Genomic DNA, 21,022 nt, shown 5'->3' with positions numbered 1-21,022 from the left:
ACGAGTGCACCTGCCAGGCGAGGCCTGACCCGAGGCCCGAGCGGGGCGGGGGCGAGGATCCGACACTGTGCTCAGCTGCTTTCCAGCTTCTGAAAACACCTCGCATCCCTCTATGGCAGGAGACTTTCTTGGGTCAGGCAAGTGTGAGGTGAAAAGGTAATTAAGAGAGAGGTTGACGGGCTGATCAAATTCTGAGGATTTCACAGAATGGCTGGGGCACATACCGAAATGGATGTTGAACTTATTTTTAAGTTGGTTTTTGTTTCCTCCAGGGAGGGAGAAAACCAAGCCTCACCCGCCAGGCCGTCCCTCCTCCCTCACGCAGAGGATGGTGGGAACTGCTTGGCTTCCCCCTGGGCCTGTGGTTGGAGGGCGAGGATCGCCCTCTCGGCCCGGCGGGCTGGGCTCTGGGCCTGGTGCCCCCGCGAGGTGAGGCTGTGCGGGAGCCACACGGCCCCGCTGTGACCACGCCTGACGCGGATCCGGCGCAGGGGTCCTCGGTCTGCGTTTCAGCAAGATCCCACCTCAGGTCATGGGCGCGCACCTTCCAGTTTCAGAAGCGCTGAGCTAAAAACAAAACAAACAGGCAAAAAAAAAAAAAACCCCACCCAAACCTTCCCACTTCTCTCAAGGAGTCCCTGTGATCACAGGAAGGGAAATTCTCCGATGGCAACAGCCGAACCACAGGGTGAACTGTGTGTTTGCCAACCGCCATTCAATCAAGCTGGGGTCTCTCATTATGGGGAATAAATCCAATCCCAGGCTTAACTTCAGTCTTTCTGGGAAAAACAAAACAAAAACAAAAAAGAAAAAAACTTCTCAGGGCACCCGGGTGGCTCAGTCGGTTGAGTGTCCGACTCTTGATTTCGGGTCAGGTCACGATCTCGCGGTTCGTGAGTTCGAGCCCCTCATTGGGCTCCATGCTGGTGGTGTGGAGCCTGCTTGGGATTCTCTCTCCCTTTCTCTCTCTGCCCCTCCCCTGCTTGCTCTCTTCTCCCTCTCTCTCAAAATAAAAACATAAACCTAAAACCAAAAAAAACTCTCTCTAGCCATCTTTTTTCACATAGTAAAGAAGCTCTCAAGATTTCCTGGTTGATGACGTTAAAGGGAGGGCAGTAGATCAGTTAAAGGTGTGCTTTGGGGTCAGAAAAAGTGGGTTTCCATCTTGGTTCCGGTTTTTCCTGACTGTGTGAATCTAAGCCATCTCTTATACCCTCAGGCCTCGGTTTTCTTCTCCACGGAGTGAAGCTAGTAAGAGCACCTCATTCATGAGGTGATAGGATTAAATTTAAAAACAGCTGCAAAGTGCTGTCACAATTCAAGTGCCCCAAAATTGGCTGCAGTTACCGCCCTTATTAAGCAATAATATTGTAGTATAATTATTCCCAGATACTGCCGCGGTCCTCATTCATCCCAGGAACGCATTTTCACGTTACTATTCTGTTGGTAACTCACTGTGGTTATCTGGAGATCCTACTTAACAAAGAATTAATCTTCTAAGGGTGTGCACTATGAAGACAGACATTCATTTGCCAATCCTGAAGAAAAATACTAATGAAATTGTATGGCTGCTCTATGTGTAAAAAAGACTTACAAAGTCATTTAAAAAAATTTTTTAATGTTCATTTATTTTTGAGAGAGAGAGAGAACACAAGCAGGGAAGACACAGAATCTGAAGCAGGCTCTAGGCTCTGAGCTGTCAGCACAGAGCCCGAAACAGGGCTCAAACCCATAAACCGCAAGATCATGACCTGAGCCCAAGTCGGATGCTCAACTGACTGAGCCACCCAGGCATCCCCCCCACCCAACCCCCCCACCCCCCCCGCATGCACAAAAAAGTCATTTTAAACCACTGGTATTGTGCCGATGAAAATCGGATTTTATTCCATCTATTTGCAAAAGTGTTTCCTTTTTTTTGAAATTTATTTTAACATTTATTCATTTTTTGAGAGACAGAGAGAGACAGTACGAGTGGGGGAAGGACAGAGAGAGTGCACACAGAGCTCGACACGGGGATTGAACTCACGAACCGTGAGATCATGACCTGCGCCGAAGTCGGACGCTCACCCGACTGAGCCACCCAGGCGCCCCTGCAGAAGTGTTTTCTTTGGGCCAATTACTGGGTGAGGTGATGCATGAATAAGATGCGGCCCTTGTCCTCTGGCAGGTCACAGGGTGGTTGTGGAGACAGACACGTAGACAAGGCACTAGAAGAACTTAGAACAGACGCACTAGTGGAACATAGCATACTTTCAGGGCACAGTCATAGCAGCAAGGAGAGGGCCTAAGTCAGTACTGGGGAGGAGGCAGGGAAAGAGTCATTTTAAAGACTGAATTAAGTTTTAAGGTTGGACAGATGAAAAGGTAGGGAAAGTATTCTGGGCAGAGACCATAGAGGTGTAAAGGGTGTGTGTGTGTGTGTGTGTGTGCATGACTTACAATATGTGGTATTTAGATTTCACACATAAGAGTTGATTCCATAGCGAGGGCTGTTGGAGAATTTACAGAGTGGAGTGCTGAGGTCAGGTTTGAGTTTCTGTAAGATCCCTGCTGTGACTGTGCAGGAAATGGAATAGAAGGGCAGGCTAGAGACAGCTGGAGCAGACAATAGGGAGTGGGAACAGAGAAAAAGGGCAGGAGTGAGGGGACATTTAGAAGATAAAATTGGATCTAGAAGTGAGAGGAAGAAAGGTGTTAAAAATGCCAAGTAGGTGGAAATGTTCAGCAAATGGTTCAATACACAATTATGGCAGACACTGATCTTTGCTTACATAACAACCATCCCCTATGTCCCACCTTCTTGTTGCTAGAGCCCCAATTTATTGACTTACAGGCAGAAATCCTTTGAGATTGGAAGGGTTTAGGCCCAACCCCTACGGATGAAGTGAGGTTGGTCTGAACCAGTTGTGCTAATCTCTTCCCCCTTGGCCACTTAGTCAAACCGTGGGCAAGTGACTCATTTATTCTGGCTAAAATATATCGAGGGGCTTCCCTTGAGGCATAAAAAGACACACGACTGGGGAACTAACACTTTGCTGATTTTCCCTTCTCCCTGTCCGGAGGTGAGCATAACCCCCATAGCCCACATATCCCTTTGCAGCTGCAATGTTGTGGCTATGAGACAAGAGTTTGAGAACAAAGACAATACCTTAAGGATGGTAAGCAGAAGGTGACACTTGGTCCCCGATGGCACCCTTGAGCATCTGGATAAATGCCTGCAGCTACTCTCTCTGAATTTCTTGTTAAGTAAGATAAAAATGTTCTGTTAGTTTAAGGCGTTTGTTTTATTTAGGGTAGGATACAGTAAGGTAATGAGTAGATTCCAAAAGTAATTGCTCAGACATGATAAACACGTATTTCTTAGTTTTGGTCGGTCAAGGCTGGATGTTGCGGGTTGTTGGTGGTGGAAAGCCCAGGGACACATGGTAATAGTGGATCTATTGTTTTCAACCTGTGGCTTCAGACTTTGTTCTGAGCATAGAATCAGTTGGCCAGCAGGGGGAGAAGGGAGATTTTATAGGCCAGGCCCCTGAATGGCCTATTTCACTTCCACTCCCTTTGCATGGGAGACAACTGAGTCATGTGGCCACATCTAGCTGCAAGGGGGACTGAGAAATACAGAGTAACCAGGAGACCATATTCCAGCTTCTATGGAAGGATGGATTTTGTGGATAGCTAATAGACTCTGCCACACCACTGTAAGTTGAATTTTTTATTGTTGTTACTTGCAGCTAAAAGGAGTCTTAATGATTCAATGGGTCTGGAGCATAGAGGAGACCTTGAAATGAGTCATGCAGTTTTTCCTTGACTATAATGTCTGTATTTTTCAAGACATTATCATATGTGATCAGTAAAAACCAGTGGAGTGATGGCATCACCTAGGAAGGAGGCAGAAAGTGAGAGGAGACACACAGAGAGAGCCCTTTACATTGCTCATGGGACCCATCCAATCCAGAATTCTCCCCACTGTCTGTGAAAGAATAACTCAAACATGTTAGTGGCCTAGAGGACTTGCCTCGTCCAATAGTCTCATAGCTCAGATGAAAGAACAAGTCTATAGGTCAAAGTTGCCCAAGTATTTTTGTTTTGGGGGGCTTCTGGATATAAAATCCAAGCAGGTCCGTCTTTGTCTCTGTTTTCTTTCTAGAAGGCACTAATGTGGACACACAGCTGAAAAAAGTCTTGAGCAGAATGTGTTCAACTTCCTGCTTCTCTGGTGAATATATTTTATGTGGACACCTAGCAACACAGATCCTGAAATAACTTAATGTGGGAAATGCTCCAAGGGCAGTTCTGTTCCTTCCCCTCTTCCTTATCCTCACTCCTGAGGCTTCAGGTTGGGAGACAGACTTTTCTGGTTTTAACTGTACAAGGCCACACTAAAAGGAATAGATGCGGGCTCTGGAATTTTCCTCCACCAGGAAGCTACATTGCCATTTGAATTTTCTTGGAAGGGTGTCCCCATTAGGCAGTGGTCTTTCCTAATAACTGTAATCACTCTATGGAATACGTACTAATGACCCTTGGAAACCTGAGTTGACACAGACCTTGGCTCTCACAGATGTGTGGTGTCATGGTGTCATGGGTAGCCTGTCAGACATCCGCCGTCTAACTAGCTAATGGCATCCTCCAACACTGGGCCTCAAACTCCCAATCACAATAGCAAGGCAAAAAGAGAACATTCAATTGTCGTTTGCTCCTAAAACTTGAGGATATAGGCACTAATCAGCTGGAGACCTATCTATGTATCATTCAAATAAATTCCACTGAGGCAGGAGCCATATGGTATGCATTTCATCACCCGCCCCCCCATCCTGGCCTTACTCTGTAAAACAAATATAATAACAACTGGTGTATGGGGCCTTCTTGTTTTATGCCAGTCATCATGCTACGTGTTTCACCAGAGGAATCTCATTTAATCCTCAGAACAACTGGATCAGGTAGATAGTATTTTACAGATGAGGATAAAAGAGGTTAAGTAACCATGCAAGTAACAGAGTTCACAAATGGTCGAACCGGGATCCAAGCCCAGCAGTCTGAATTGCTCCTATCCTAGCCCCGCCCCACCCCCATTATTTCTTGTTGTAAGGATTAAAGATGAAGGCAAAGTGCCTTATATACTCAATAAATGGCCATTATCTTTATGTCATCATTCCTTCTTAATACTGGACATTGTGTCGCTTTCTTACAAGTTGCGTAGCGGGCTTACTGAGCTGTCTTGTTTCTTATGTGACTATGAGGAAGCTATACAAAGATGATTCCTTTGTTAGAAAATTCAGGAGTTTTGTGACATGGTAACAACTAAGGTCTTGGCGACAGCCAACATCTGGGGGAGCTGGCCCAGAGAAATAAAAGGTCCCAGGAGTCAAGTCAACCTTCGGGCGCTTTAAGTTATAAGACTTTACTTACTAGCAGTATTTACGAGTCTCTTGAAGAGCAATATTAAATTGAATCAATTAGTGGTTATTCTGATCATTTTTACTTCATAAAGCTTATGTTTCCGATACAAAAGGCATATAAAACTTGGAAAATCCAATGAAGTACGAGGAGGAAAAATCAGCATAATTCTACTGCTCCAAGACAGTTCCATTGGCATTTTTGTGTTCTAATTGACATTGTATTCATTTTTTAGAATTTGCTTGCTTTGTTGATAGCATGAGAGGCCCTTGAATTCCCAGGTACCCGAGTCATCAAACTTTCTAAATCTGGTCCCTTTGGCTTGGGACACAGAGAGGCCCTGCTATTAGTCGGCTCTTAGCCCTAGAGTCTCAAGGGTGCAGTAAGGCAGATCCTGGCAGGGCAGTGGCCAGAGGGGCCCCTCTGGACAGGGTGACAGAGGCCCTGATATCTCAGGGAAAAGCACTCCGCTCCGAGCCAGTATTCTGCACAAGGGTCGCCCCAGTCCAGGAGGAAGTTTTCCTGGGCCCGGTTCCCACCCTCGTGGTCACATCACGGTGACGCAGAAGGAAGCCGGCCTCCCTAGAGCCCAGGTCTCTCACAGGAAAGTGTTGTCAGAGGTTTCTGTATGGGCAGGCGGTTCGTGCATGCTGGGTTCAAAACAGCATTCCCAACCCGCAGGATTTGTTCACAGGCTGGAAGCCCGGCCTCAGGGCTGCTCTGTGGCGTTTCCTCCATTTGGTCCCAATACTTGCGGTAATGCCTGCGGTGGTGCCATAAATCAGCCCTGCTCTGCTCTCCCCCCAGAGACTTCCAAATGGATTGCCCTCTGGGCGGGCAGCGTGAGATACCTCCTTTCAGATGTCATGGACCGCACAATGATTGGCCAGGGGAAATTTATCATTCAGCTGAACAAAATAAGACTCTGAAGGCTTGGGCATAGTCTTGCTTTGGCCTGACACTTTTTGGTGGCCACTGAGAGAAAGGGAAAGCCACTGCATTCATCTGTTGTCTGGACGGAATTTGCTACTTTGTAGAGGAGGTGGATGGCAATGCCATGCTCTCCTGTTGACGTCTGGTCCTCAGTCCTCACTTCAGCTCCACGTCAGTGATAAGCTCACCCTCGGGGGCCCCTCTCAGCGTTTGCTCAGCTAGAGGGAAGAACCAAGGAATAGGAGTCCAGAACCCCATGCTCCAAGCTTGCAACACCCACAGCCTGAAATTAGGGGCGCCTGGGTGGCTCAGTTGGCTAAGCATCCAACTTGGGCTCAGGTCATGATCTCGCGGTTCGTGAGTTCAAGCCCCACGTCGGGCTCTGTGCTAACAGCTCAGAGCCTGGAGCCTGTTTCAGATTCTGTGTCTCCCTCTCTCTCTCTGATCCTCCCCCGTTCATGCTCTGTCTCTCTCTGTCTCAAAAATAAATAAACGTTAAAAAAAAATTTGAAATTAGACAAACTAGCTTACCTCCTGAGGTCCTGAGATTCCTTGAAAGTGTATTCTCTTAAGTGGACAGCTAATTAACTGACACTCCTTGCAGCTGTCCGTCCAAGAGCATGTGACACGCTAATGACCCTTGGGTCCTGTAAGATCCTAAGTCAACTTCTGAGCTCCCTCTCTTCTCAGGGCTCCACGTATTTTATTCACTCAAATTCCTTGAAGATTGGCAACTTGTGTGCCTCAATTTTGAAGACTCTAGTAACCAGAACAATGGGCTGTCAGAATGAGACGTGGGGTGTTGCCCAAACCCTTCATCCTTTATTTTGGGGGTGATGTCATGGAATGTGTTATAAGACACCAGCTGGGCTGAAGCGACACACGGAGGACCAAGGGGCTGTCGTGGACACCCCAGGAAGACTTACCACAGGCGTAGGACACAATAGCTTTAGGCCGCAAAGGCCACTACTCTAGGAAGTCCCATTTTCTTGTTCCACAGACTTTCCACATAGAATGTCTGTTGTTCAGAAAAGGCTTCTTCAGCTTCAGATTGTTGTAGCTGGTTTCTCTCTCTGCTGCTGCCACTTCCCAGCTGTCCCGTGGCAGGCTGTGCCCTTTGAGGTGCGACTTGCTCTAATTGCATTCCGTCTGTGCTGAATGTGCTCCAGTCCATGGCACAGGTGGCTGTGTTACAAGGAGACCACGTCTTAGCCACTGAGCGGGCTGCGATCAGCTTAAAGCTCAACGCGTACATGAGGATGAAGGTGATTTGAGGGATAAGCTTGCGTCTCAGAACCACTGTTCTCCAGGCCTAGGGCATGGTTTAGACTATGGTGTTTTGTTCGTTCTTCCTGACAGAATGTTCAGTGAGACTTTCCCTATTTTCTCAGCGTTTCTCCTGAGGACCCCAAGTTGACAAATGACTCCACTTTCTAAAGAAGTTGCTAGACCGTCTATGTGGGATTTGCTAAGGGGTGGCCCATCGCCCCTCTCTAACCGATATATAAGTGAAAGCTAGAGGTTGATCAAGGATGCTGGGGAGTAAAGATTTCTTCAAAGCAGCTTATCTGAGTGTCCTGTGTGTACCTCCACTCTCCTCGTGAGAGTCAGAGGAAAGCTTTTTCTCACCCCCTTTTCAAGCCGGTGTGGAGAGCCTGCTGCCCAGTGCTGCTGGGACAACACAACGGGGAGGAGCAGATGAGCTCCTGGGAGGACATGACAGCATCCCTTGGAATCTGCCTGAGTCTCCTTGGGAGAACTCTAGAGGAGAAAGGTCGACCAGAGCTGTTTATGCAAGTCAAAAGAAGACATCGCAGACTGGCGACACTTTTAGCAGATGCTGTGGGAGTCAGCTGGGCTTGAACTGTCATGACAGAACCGTGCCCTACACGGACGACTCTGGGCAGCAGCTGCCAGGAGACAGTGTCTGTCACCCTGGGTCTGTAGAGGCTGACAGAGCGGTGCCGCGTCTGTGGTCCCCCTAGAGCAGGGGCTCAGGAGAGCCTGCAAGAGAGGGAGAAGCCACATTTGGGCCCCTGACTGGCAGGGGGCACTCCTGTCTGACTGAAGCAGCTCCAGCCATAACGTAACACTTTGCCCTGTCCTTTAATTTCCCCTCCCCTGACCCCAACCATGGATGGAAAAGAAGCCAGGGAGAGGAAGAACAAAGCAGAGGAGAAAGCCAAGTTCTGCCCTATGCAGGTTACAAAGCTGGGGCCAAGTCCGGTGGGTAGAAAGAAAAAGAATCTTCTGAGGTGGATGAAAAATTGAATTTTGGCTTGGTTTGGATTGCCTTTTTGACCCCTGAAAATAAAGACCATTCACACGTGGACCTGGAAAGTCTGAGGACCCACTCACGCTACCATCCAGAGAAGGGAGATGGGAAGATTGGATTTGAAGGGTAGAGATGAGGCAAAAATGGAGCTTTGGGATCCAAGCTCTTCAGTAAACTGGTCACGTTAACATTTTGGAGTCAGGCTTTCACTCCTAGGAAGATTGAGTAGACATATCTTTCTCTATTCTTCTTGCCAAGGGACTTGGCAAGGGACTTCTTGCCAAGTCCCAAAAATCCAGACCTAGGTGGTTTCAATGGAGAATCCTATCAAATATTTAAAAGAGAATTAACACCAACTCAGCAAAATATCTTATAGAAAAATAGAAGAGGAGGGAATACTTCCCAATTTGTTTCATAAAGTTAGTAATATCATAATACTAAAACCAAACATTGACAGTACAAAAAAAGAAAACAACAGACCAATATACTTTATAAATTTAGAGGCAAAATATTAGTAAAGAGAATCCAGCAATATATAGAAAAAAATTATACTCCGTGACCAAATAGAGTGGGGTTTGTTCCACAAATGGAAGGCTGGTTCATTATTTAAAAGTCAACCAACATAATCCACCTTATTAATAGCTAAAGGAAAAATCACACGATCATTTTAATCACTAAAGAACACATTTGACAATATTCAATTATCTGTTCGTGATAAAAATGCTGAGAAAACTAGGAATAGAAGGGAACTTCCTTACCTTGAAAATGAGCATCTACAAAATATTTATAATTAACATTATTCTTTTTTTAATTTTTTTTTTCAACGTTTATTTATTTTTGGGACAGAGAGAGACAGAGCATGAACGGGGGAGGGGCAGAGAGAGAGGGAGACACAGAATCTGAAACAGGCTCCAGGCTCTGAGCCATCAGCCCAGAGCCTGACGCGGGGCTCGAACTCACGGACCGCGAGATCGTGACCTGGCTGAAGTCGGACGCTTAACTGACTGCGCCACCCAGGCGCCCCTATAATTAACATTATTCTTAATGGCGAAAGAGGGAACTCTTTCCCTCTAAGATCAGGAACAAGGCAAGGTTATCTTCTCTGACCACTTTTGTACAATATGTTGTCAGAAGTTCTAGCTAGTACAATGGACAAGAAAAAGAAATAAAGGGCAAGCAAATCAGGAAGGAAGGAAGGAAGGAAGGAAGGAAGGAAGGGAAGATGGAAAGGAGGGAGGAAGGAAGGGAGGAAGGAAAAGAAGGAAGGAAGGAAGGAAGGAAGGAAGGAAGGAAGGAAAGGAAGGAAGGAAGGAAGCAACTGTCTCTTTGCAGAAGACATGGTTGTCTGCGGAAAATCCTAAGGAATCAACAAAAGAAATCTCCTACAACCAATACATGTTCAACAAGGTCACAGGCTGCAAGACAAATGTGTACAAGCTAACTGGACTTCTATATACTAACAATGAACGTGGATACTGAAATTTAAAACACCATTCCATTGACGACTACTCAACAAAAAGAAATATTCAGGTGTAAATCTAACAACACATATATGGGACTTGTATGCTGAAAACTACAAAACTCTGATGAAAGAAATCAAAGAAGACCAAAATAAATGGAGACACATTCCCTGTTCATAAATTGGAAGACTCAGCTTCATAAAGCAGTTCATTCTCCCCAAACTGGCATACAGATTTAATGTAATTCATATTAAATATGCTGCCAGACTTTTCATAGATATACACAAGATTACTTTAAAATTCATATGCAAGAGGCATCTGGGTGGCTCAGTTGGTTAAGCGTCTGACTCTTGATTTTGGCTCAGGTCATGATCTCAGGGTCATGGAATCGAGCCCCACGTGGCACAGAGCCTGCTCAAGATTCTCTCTCCCTCTGCCCCTCCCCTGCTCACATGGGCTCACTCTTTCTCTCAAAATAACATAACATGACATAATGTAACGTAATGTAATGTAACGTAACATAACTTAAAATAGTAAAATTCGCATGCAAATGCAAAGGAACTGAGATAGTTAAAACAATTTAAAAAATTTTTTATGTTTATTTTTGAGAGAGAGAGGGAGACAGAGTGTGAGCAGGAGAGGGGCAAAGAGAGACAGAGACACAGAATCTGAATCAGGCTCCAGGCTCTGAGCTGTCAGCACAGAGCCCAACGCGGGTCTCGAACCCACAAACTGTGAGATCATGACCTGAGCCGAAATCCAGATGCTTAACCGACTGAGCCACCCAGGCACCCCTAAAACAATTTTTGAAAAGAGTAAAACGTGTGGGATCTACCCAATGTCACGACTGAAAATACAGCTAGTGTAGTGAAAATTGTGTGGTGTTGGGGGAGGGGGGGCACAGAGGTCAAAGGAAGAGAACAGAGAATCCTGAAGTAGACCCACACAAATATGCCAAACTTACTTTCGAGAAGGTTGCAAACAATGTTGGGGTAACTGGTCATCCAAGGGCAAAATAATGATCCCTGATCTACACAAAAATAAACTCAAAATTGGATCATGGGCTTAAATGTAAAATACAAATCTGTGAAGTTTTTAGGGAAACAAAAAAGAGAAAAACCTTTGGGATCTGGGGTTAAGCCAAGTTCCTAGGCTTGATACCCAAAACACGATGCATTAAAGGAAAAATGGATAAGATGGATTTCATCGGAATTAAAAACACTCGTGCCTCGAAATACCTCAATAAGAGAAAAAAGAGACAAGCCACAGACTGGGAGGAAAGATTGGCAAACCACGTATCTAACAAGAGACTAGGGTCTAGAATATATTAAAAACTCTGAAAACTCAACAGTGAAACAAAACAAAGCAAAAAACAGGCAACCCACTTAGGAAATGGATAAAAGACACACACAGACATTTCACTGAAGAAGGTGTCCAGAGAGCACATAGGCACAAGGGAAGCTGTCCAACGTTATTGGTCATTAGGGAAATGCAACTTACAACCACTAACTATACACCTATCAGAATGACTAATATAAAACAGATGATGCCCAGGATGCGAACAGACAGGATCACTTACACAATCCTGGCTAATAGGTGAGATGGCACAGTCACTCTGGAAGACAGTTTGGCAGCTTTTAAAATAAAACATTAAGCACGGGGCTGCCGTCACGCCACCCAGGAAATGCAGTCTGGGCATTTACTCCAGAGAAACCAAAGCCGATTTTCACACCAAACCTGTATACACATCGTCACAGATCATCACAGAAACTTGATTGTAAAAGCCACACGCTGGAAACAGGCCAGATATCTTTCAACAGGTGAATAGTTAAACAGAATGTGCTACATCCGTTCATGGACTACTACCAGGCAATAAAACGGAATGAATGACTGATAGCCACCACAACCTGGATGAATCTCCAGAGAACTATGCTGACCGAAAAAAAAGCCAAAACCAAAAGGTTACATCATGTGATTCCAATCGGATGACATTCTTGAGATGTCAAAGTCGCAGAAATAGGGAATTAGAGTCTACGTGGTTTCAGGGGCTGAAGGAGAGGGTCGGGGCGGGAGAGCAGTGAGGCACCATGAAGGACCCTCGTGATGAAGAATGTTTTGTATCGTGACTGTATCCCTGTCGGTATCCAGATTATGACGTCATACTGCAGTTTTCCAAGATGTTGTCATTGGGGAAGACTGAGTGTTATAGACTGAGTTGCATCCCCTAAAATTCATGGGGAAGCCCCCGTATGAATTGGAATTCACACGAATTGGGAAGCTCCAATAGGACTGCATTTGGAGACGGAGCCTCGAAAAAAGTAATTCAAAAGGGTAGGGCCCTAATCCAATCGGCCTGGTGGTGTCCTTATAAGAAGAAGAAGAGACATCAGTGATATGCCTGCACAGAAGAAGGGCCATATAAAGACACAGAAGGCAGTCCTCTGGTAAGCCAAGCAGAGAAGCTTCAGGAGGAACCAAACCTGGCAACGCCTTGATCTCTTAGACTCCCAGCCTCCAGAACGGCGAGAAATAAATTTCCACTGTTTAAGCTGCCCATAACTTGGTTGTGGCAGCCCCCGCAGACTGAGACACTGGACAAAGGGTATACAGGCTCTCTCTCTATTATTTCTTACATTTGCATATTAATCTAATATTATCTCAAAATAGGGGCGCCTGGGCGGCTCGGTCGGTTAAGCGTCCGGCTCTTGGTTTCGGCTCAGGTCATGATCTCATGGTTCATGAGATCAAGCCCTGTGACAGCACAGAGCCTGCTTGGATTCTCTCTCCCTTTCTCTCTCTGCCCCTCCTCTGCTTGCTGTCTCTCTCTCTCTCAAAAAAAAAAAAATAATAAATAAACGAAAAAATAAAATTATCTCAAAATAAAAATTTACTTACAAAAAAAAACAAAAACAAAAATGTAGTATCTCAGAACTAAACAGCTCTGAGAAGTACCTGAAGGACAACAGTGGTTTTCTTAACTAGATTTTTTTCATACCAGGCCATGTCAAGTGCCTCTTCTTGGTATACCCATGCTACCCTGCGTTTACCTCTATTACCACACTGGTCTCCTTGCTCTCTGAGTAGCCCTTTACATGTCTGTCTCAATCATTTTATTTTTAGCACGCGGCCATGTGTTTGTTGACATGATGTCTGGGACATAGTAGGTACGCAGCAAGTGTTGGTTGCATGGGCAAGTCCACGAATGTGTATGTGGCAGGTGACAGGTGGCAGGTTTTTGTCCAAGATTGGCCGCCTGACTGATTCATACAGGGCACCTAAGAACAAATTTAAAGATGAGGCCGAGAAAAATGGAGACCCTAACCAATTTTTATAAGGAAAGCATTTTCCATTGTAAGCTCCATTAAGACCATTCCCTGTAAGTACTGTTAAGCCATTCTAAAATTTGCCATCATCCTCTTTATTTATTATTTATTATTATTTATTATTTATTATTTATTTATTATTTAAAGCATTTTTACTAGAATTAAATATTTTCTACTTAAATATTTCATAAAGATTTGATTCGTTCATTTTTTTTTTAAATTTTTTTTTCAACATTTTTATTTTTATTTTTGGGACAGAGAGAGACAGAGCATGAACGGGGGAGGGGGCAGAGAGAGAGGGAGACACAGAATCGGAAACAGGCTCCAGGCTCCGAGCCATCAGCCCAGGGCCTGATGCGGGGCTCGAACTCACGGACCACGAGATCGTGACCTGGCTGAAGTCGGATGCTTAACCGACTGTGCCACCCAGGCGCCCCTGATTCGTTCATTTTTTGTGTGTGATATAACTTCTGCCTTTTTGTTTGTTTGTTTGTTTGTAGTGGTTTCCTCCTTGTGTCAAATTTACAGAGGTAAATTTTCTCTGACAGATTTGATTTTTCCATTAGTTTTCCCCGGTAACAAATTTTACTCTACGGAATTTTAGCCAACGTCAGTTTTAGCCTCAGACATAGTAAAGCCTTAATAAACATCAGCTGTTATTATGCATTCTTTGTAACAGTTATTTCTTTGCAAATTTGTTTGGAGGTATAATTACATGCCATAAAATTTTAATGTGTACAATTCAGTATTTGCAACATTTTGCAGCCATCTCACCATTTACGTCCAGAACATTTTATCACCTCAAAAAGAAACTCCGTACCTGTTAACAGTCACTCCCCATATCCCCCTCTCCATCCCTGGCAACCACTAATCTACTTTCTGTCTCTATGTATTTGCCTATTTCAGACATTTCATATAAACGAAATCATGCAACATGTGGGCTTTCACATCTGGCTTTTTTCACTTTGTATAATGGCCTCCAGGTCCATCCATACTGTAGCATGTATTAATAGTACATTCCTTTTTATGACCGAATAAGCCATTGAATGGCTATGCCCTCTTGTATAGTCATCGTATGGCTATGCCATTTTATTCGTCCATTCATCAACTTATAGACCTTTGCGTTGTTTCCACTTTTTGGCTATGAAGAGTGACCCTGCTGTGAACATTGTGTACAAGTTTTTGTGTTGATATATTTTCAGTTCCCCTGGCCATTTACCCAGAAGTTGGAATTGCCAGAATGGATTCCCACTATCCTGTATAAGAGTTCTACTTTCAGGGTTCAGTTGGTTGAGCGCCCGATTCTCAGTTTCAGCTCAGGTCATGATCTCACGTTTTGTGAGTTCGAGCCCCACATCGGGCTCTAAGCTGACAGCACGAATGGGGTTTCTCTCTCCCTCTGTCTCTGCCCCTCCCTGGCTTGTGCTGTCTCTGTCTCTCTCAAAATAAGTAAATAAGCTTTAAAAAATTATAAACAAAAAGAGTTCTTTCTCCGCAACCAGGCAATACTTCTTACTGTCTTTCTTAACGTTGCCATCATAGTAGATATGAAGTGGTATCTCAGTGTGGCTTTGATATGCATTTCCCTAATGACTCATGATGTTGGGCATCTTTTCGTGAGCTTCTTGGCCATTTGTATATCTCTTTTGGAGAAATTTCTACTCAAATTCATTTTTTAATTGGCCTATTTGTCTTTCATTGTTTCATGGTAAGAGTCATTTATAGATACTGGATATAAATCCCTTATCAGATATATGATTTGCAAATATTTCCTCCCATTCTCTGGATTGTCTTTTTCTTAGATATTTATTTATTTTTGAGAGAGAGAGAGAGAGAGAGAGAGAGAGCACAAGCGAGGGAGGGGCAGAGAGAGAGGGAGACATAGAATCTGAAGCAGGCTCCAGGCTCTGAGCTGTCAGCACAGAGCCCGATGTGGAGCTTGAACCCACGAGCCATGAGATCATAACCTGAACTGAAGTTAGATGCTTAACTGACTGAGCCACCTGGGTTGTCTTTTGCTTTCTTGATGGTGTCCCTTGAAGCACAGAAGGTTTTAGTTTTGATGAAATCCAATACGTACGTGTGTGTGTGTATGTGTGTGTATAGTGGTCGTGTTTTGGATATCCTAAGAAACCATTGTGTAATTCAAGTCACAAAGAATTACATTTATTTTTTTTTTTATCGTTTTAGCCTTGTGTTTGGGTCTATGATCCATTCTGAGTTAATTTTTGTATATAGTTTAAGGCAGGGTTTCAACTTCCTTCACTGCCCGTGAAAATCTGGTTGCCGCAGCCCCATTTGTTGCAGACCGTACTGCCCACACTGAATTGTTTTAGCATCCTTATTGAAAATCAATTGGCCATACATGTAAGAGTTTATTTCTGGGGGCTCTTGGGTGGCTCAGTCAGTTAAGCGTCTGACTTCGGCTCAGGTCACGATATCACGGTTCGAACCCAGCGACGGGCTCTGTGCTGACAGCTAAGAGCCTGGAGCCTGAATCCGATCCTGTGTCTCCCTCTTATTCTTCCCCTCCCCCTCCCCTGCTCACCCTCTCTCTCTCTCTCTGTCTCTCTCTCTCAAAAATGAATAAGCGTTGGGGCGCCTGGGTGGCGCAGTCGGTTAAGCGTCCGACTTCAGCCAGGTCACGATCTCGCGGTCTGTGAGTTCGAGCCCCGCGTCGGGCTCTGGGCTGAGGCTCAGAGCCTGGAGCCTGTTTCCAATTCTGTGTCTCCCTCTCTCTCTGCCCCTCCCCCGTTCATGCTCTGTCTGTCTCTGTCCCAAAAAAATAAATAAACGTTGAAAAAAAAAATGAATAAGCGTTAAAAAAAATTTTTTTTTAAAGACTTTATTTCTGGACCACCAGTTCTATTTCACTGATCTGTGTATCTATCCATATGCCCTTTTCACAGTCTTGATTACTGTCAAAAGTTTTCAGATCAAGAAGCATGAGTTGTTCAACTTCGCTTCTTTTTTTTAAAAGACTGTTTTGGCTATTTTAGGTCCCTTGATTTCCATATAAATTTAATGATCAGCTTGTTAATTTCTTTTACAAAAGGCAGTTAGGATTTTAACGGGGATTGTGCTGAATCTGTAAATCAGTCTAGGGAGTACTCCCGTCTTAACAATATTAAATCATCTGACCCACGACGATGGGATTGCTTTCCACTTATTTAGGTTTTTAATTTCTTTCAATGATGTTTTGTACTTTCCAATGTACAAGTCTTCTACTTCTCGTGTTTCTCTACAAACTGGCGGAAAGACTGGTAGAATTTAGTTTTGAGGTTAATGTGCGAGAACTTTCTCTCATCTTCGTAAGACAGAATGAGGGAAGCTAGGGAAAAAGACGGCTGTGCGGGGAGACTGAGGGAGAGGCCGAGCTTCTGCAGTGAGTCGACTGTTCAATTCTTGAATGTCTGGCAATGGCAAAGCAAAGGGAGAATATTTGGGCACCGCAAAAACAGAGTGCAAACTTTAGGCTAAAAGCATCCGGCTCTGGCAAGGAGAGATGGAAGAAGGCAGGGGGGTCTTTGACACACTTCCCATTATACCCCATGGTAGTCCCCTGGCCTCCAAGTATGAGTCTGGTCCTATCAGTAGTAACCTTGCAGAGACACTGTCGTGTCTCCATGCACTTTTCCGTTCTGTAATCACCTGAACTCAGAGTCCAGAATTATACGGGGTGGGAATGTTTCCCCCAGTTCTTCCTGACCTGTCAAGCAAAAGACCACGCATGAATGCCCAAAGTCCTCATTCAGTCAGCCAATGGCACTGCGGGAATGGCCCGCCTTTCCTTCCCAGTACCCTGTGGCAGAGGGGAGAAAGACAGGAGCAGCTGGGGAAAAAAAAAAAAAAAACAGCAGCAGGGATTCTCTTGAGTCTGAAATTAAGTTGTGGAAAAAAAAAAATCCTGAGAAATCCCATTGGAAAGAATGGGAAAGAATCCACATAAAAGATTTTATTGCTTATGATGAACTCCTGCTGCTCCCATAAATTTTTCTGCAAACTATACTGACATTATAAATATGCAACACACACACACACACACACACACACACACACACACACTCTGACGTATGGACCGGGCTGCATTTGGAGTGGGCTTTCCAAAGGAAAAGGTGCACTTCAGTTTAAACATCTTCAATGCAAATGGAAAAACAATTTCAAATATCAAGTTTTCAAAAACCGTCCCATTCTGAGGTGGACTCAGTCCCTCCATATTTCATTCGGGATAATTCTCTCTGCTATTGAAAACTAGTAGAACCCAGACATTTGTGTTTAATTTAATTTAATTTAATTTAATTTACAGGAGTGCCCCTCCTCGTTTCACCAGAATACTTAGCTCTCACTGGGTGTTGTATGGAAACCAATTTGTCAATAAATTTCATATAAAAAAAAAATAAAAAAAAAATAAAAAAGTCTTTAAAAAAAAAAAAAGAATACTTAGCTCTCACCCTTTTAAAGAGTGGTACTTCATAGGAAGCTTAAGATATTTTACCCTTATCACATCATTTGTTTCCCAGCATTCCTGGGAGTATACAAAAAAGAGGGCAGACAAGGTAAGAAGGGGGTTTATTCTCCCCATTACACAGATGAGGAAACTGAGACATGGGGAAGGATTTCATGCATTCATCAGTTTATTCATTCATCAGTTGTCTACCAAGGGCCATTTTGTTTTAGGTCCTATCTTTAGATGCTAGGGCTGATGTAACTGTCTTGGCTCCTCTTTTCACGGCGTCTCCAGTCTTATGGGAGAGCCAGATTGTCATTTTCAAAATGTAAATCTTGATCGTGTCACGTCTTCTTTCTGGGGTTTTCTGCAGATTTCAGAATAAACACAAACTCTTATCATGGCGTCCATGGTCACGTGGTCTTGCCCCATATCCACTAACATTAGCCTCACCCAGTTTCTGCTCCAACACCCACCAAAGCTTCAGCTCTCTCCCCCATGAGGTTCGTATGCCTTTGGGGTTTTTGAGAGGATATAGTTATTTAATCTCAGTATTTAGTCTCATCAAAGTTTTAAGGGCATATGGTTCATAAAGTTGGTATTTCTAATAAAGTCTTATTGTAAAGAACCATAGCCCTTTTTCTCCCAGACTCAGACTCACTCTCCTCCATCTTCAGTCGATTCTCCTGATATTTACCTCCTTATCTCTCCCATTCTTGCGTTGCCGCGTTCCTGTGTTTCACTTTAAGCACTATCTGTTGGCTCACGGAGGAGTAGGAGGCTTTAGTTTTATTGACCCCGCGCCATCACCACATTCTGTTCCCACCACTACTGACGGTCATGACTTATCATTGTAAATCCAGATTTTATAATCAAAAGCAGACTTTATGTGCTACAAATTATACAATTATATACAATTATATTTATTGTTCCTGGTTCAGAAACAGCTGAACAGAGGACTCAGTGCTAGGGGATGAAAGCCATGAGACATTGACTGGTTTAATTTTTTTCATTAGAAGGAATCTTAGGGGGTAACTTCTTCCTGTCTTTTTTTTTTTTTTTAATTTTTTTTTCAACGTTTTTATTTATTTTTGGGACAGAGAGAGACAGAGCATGAACGGGGGAGGGGCAGAGAGAGAGGGAGACACAGAATCGGAAACAGCCTCCATGCTCTGAGCCATCAGCCCAGAGCCTGACGCGGGGCTCGAACTCCCGGACCGCGAGATCGTGACCTGGCTGAAGTCGGATGCTTAACCGACTGCGCCACCCAGGCGCCCCTTCTTCCTGTCTTTTAACTGCCCAGATATCGATGCCTAGGTTGAAGGTCACGTGGCAAGTGGGTGACAGACAGGACCGGCAGGTGGTTCTCCTCACCCCATTTCTTTCTTTTAGCATGGGCCACTCTGTAAACAAACTTTCAGGTAATATGAATTTAGGACTGATCACTGAGTGTATCAGGAAGGTTCAGCTGTTTGCTTAAAGGTACCTCCTGGGCAGATCTGGGCCAAAGTAGTAGGAGCTGAGATTCAAATGCCCTCTGTCTGCTTCTGAGCTCAACACTTTCCTTCTTTAACTAACATCGTGCTGTTTCTGTGTTTCTCAGACCATGATCCTTCCTGACTCTTGGAACCTGAGACTGTCTGGCCTGCTGTCAGCCTCAAAGGGCTGTCCTTAGAATTAAATAAATAAATAAAGATGCAAACACTGTGTCTTAGAAGAATGTCTGCCACGTGGTAAGCACCTAAGAAATGTTAGCTGCCATTGCAATCCTCTCCTCCTCATCTTCCTCCTCCTCCTCCTCCTCTTCCTCCTCCTCATCTTCCTCCTCCTCCACATCCTCTCCTCTTGTCCCCTCTCCTCTTCCTCCCCAACCCCTTCTTCCTCCCCCAGCTCCTCTCTCCTCTTCCTTTCCATTCTCTGTCTCTAATTCCCTTCCCGTCCTCCTTGCTGACAAACTACCTATTTTTTCTTGGTCCTGACAAGGACTTTTCTCTGATTTTCCTCGCTAAAGTTTCCTGAGGTCTCCGTTTTTGCTACTGTCCACATGTAGCTCAAACTTTTGTCCTCCCGTCTTGCTTTCTTCATTTTTTTCTTACCTGCCTTCCATCTGTAATTGGTTACAAATGGCCCCAGAACTGTCCCCTTTGGGTTCCACTGCCCTAGGGAGTTCCCCATCTTGCCTCGTCACATTAGCCTCTCAGTTGCCCAAAACAAGTCCCTTCCAAGAAGTCCTTCCTGAACCGGACAAACCCTCTTCACCTCCACGGGGAGAAAAGAATCCAAGTGCCATGGACTTCCCCCGAACCCCTGCCCAATTCTGCAATTACTTTTCAGCCTTGAGAAACTTCACTGGTCTCAGCTTTCTTATCTGTGAAGCCAAGGCACTGAACACCCCAGCCCCCCAATTCTCGGGTTTAATAAATGTTTTTGTTTCATTTCAGATATTAGATCATGCTCTCCGCTGGGGTTCTGCACACCATCCAACGGTGTCCACTGAACTTCCTTTTGCTTTTTGCTTTGTTTTTATTCTTCCCTGGGAAAAAAATAAAATAAAATTGGGTAGAAGACACTGTGTCTGTTACACTACACAAGAAATCTTAACAAATTATGACCATCCTTCGCTCATCATTCTGGGAATATCCACTTCTGTGGGGGAGAGGTAACTAAATACCTACAATCTTTAAATCCATTCCCTGTAATGGAATCAGAAAAACAAACCTCTGGGCAAGAAATGGATCTTTAAGGGTGACTTCTCTTCCTTTCTCTCCCCCCTCTCTGGATTAAGTGATAGTTCCTCTATATTTGAAATTCTGCTATGTCCTGTCTCCTCAAACACCACTGGTCTCAAACATTGCCATGCTCACTATTATTTCAAATACCCTTTTCCCAATAAAGAGCCAAAAAAAGGGGGGATGGGGAGTAAAAGGGATGAAAGGGAGGACTGAGGGAGAAGAAAGAACTGAAATATTAGATTACCACATGATATATCTTAGGTCTTTCTCTTATCGCTTAATATATGCTATTTAATTTAATAATGACAATCCCACTGGGTAATTGATGTTATTACACTTTCAGAGGAGAGGAGAGGAGAGGAGAGGAGAGGAGAGGAGAGGGAGGCTCAAGGCGGTTAAATTGCCCTGTTGTCCCGTCACCGTCTCTTCTTGCATTTTGCATTAGGCCAGTTAAG

General features: G+C 44.4%; 1 long non-coding RNA gene across 2 annotated transcripts; it reads left to right on the top strand.

Annotated features, from left to right (window-relative positions):
• Position 1: 1 nt before the first annotated feature.
• On the top strand, positions 2-20,404 carry LOC109503114. Of its 2 annotated transcripts, XR_002162014.3 has the most exons (4): positions 24-156; positions 4,148-4,216; positions 19,439-19,568; positions 20,277-20,404. It is a non-coding gene; the product is annotated as an uncharacterized LOC109503114 (long non-coding RNA). The 2 variants fall into 2 exon arrangements; XR_002162015.3 differs by lacking the exon at positions 4,148-4,216 and having other exon boundaries at positions 2-156.
• Positions 20,405-21,022: the final 618 nt, after the last annotated feature.

Source organism: Felis catus, chromosome C1, assembly GCF_018350175.1.
Source record: "Felis catus isolate Fca126 chromosome C1, F.catus_Fca126_mat1.0, whole genome shotgun sequence".
In the NCBI taxonomy this organism is placed as follows: domain Eukaryota; kingdom Metazoa; phylum Chordata; class Mammalia; order Carnivora; family Felidae; genus Felis; species Felis catus.
The sequence above is the reverse complement of the archived record's forward strand: the minus strand, read 5'-3'. Positions and strand labels throughout refer to the sequence as shown.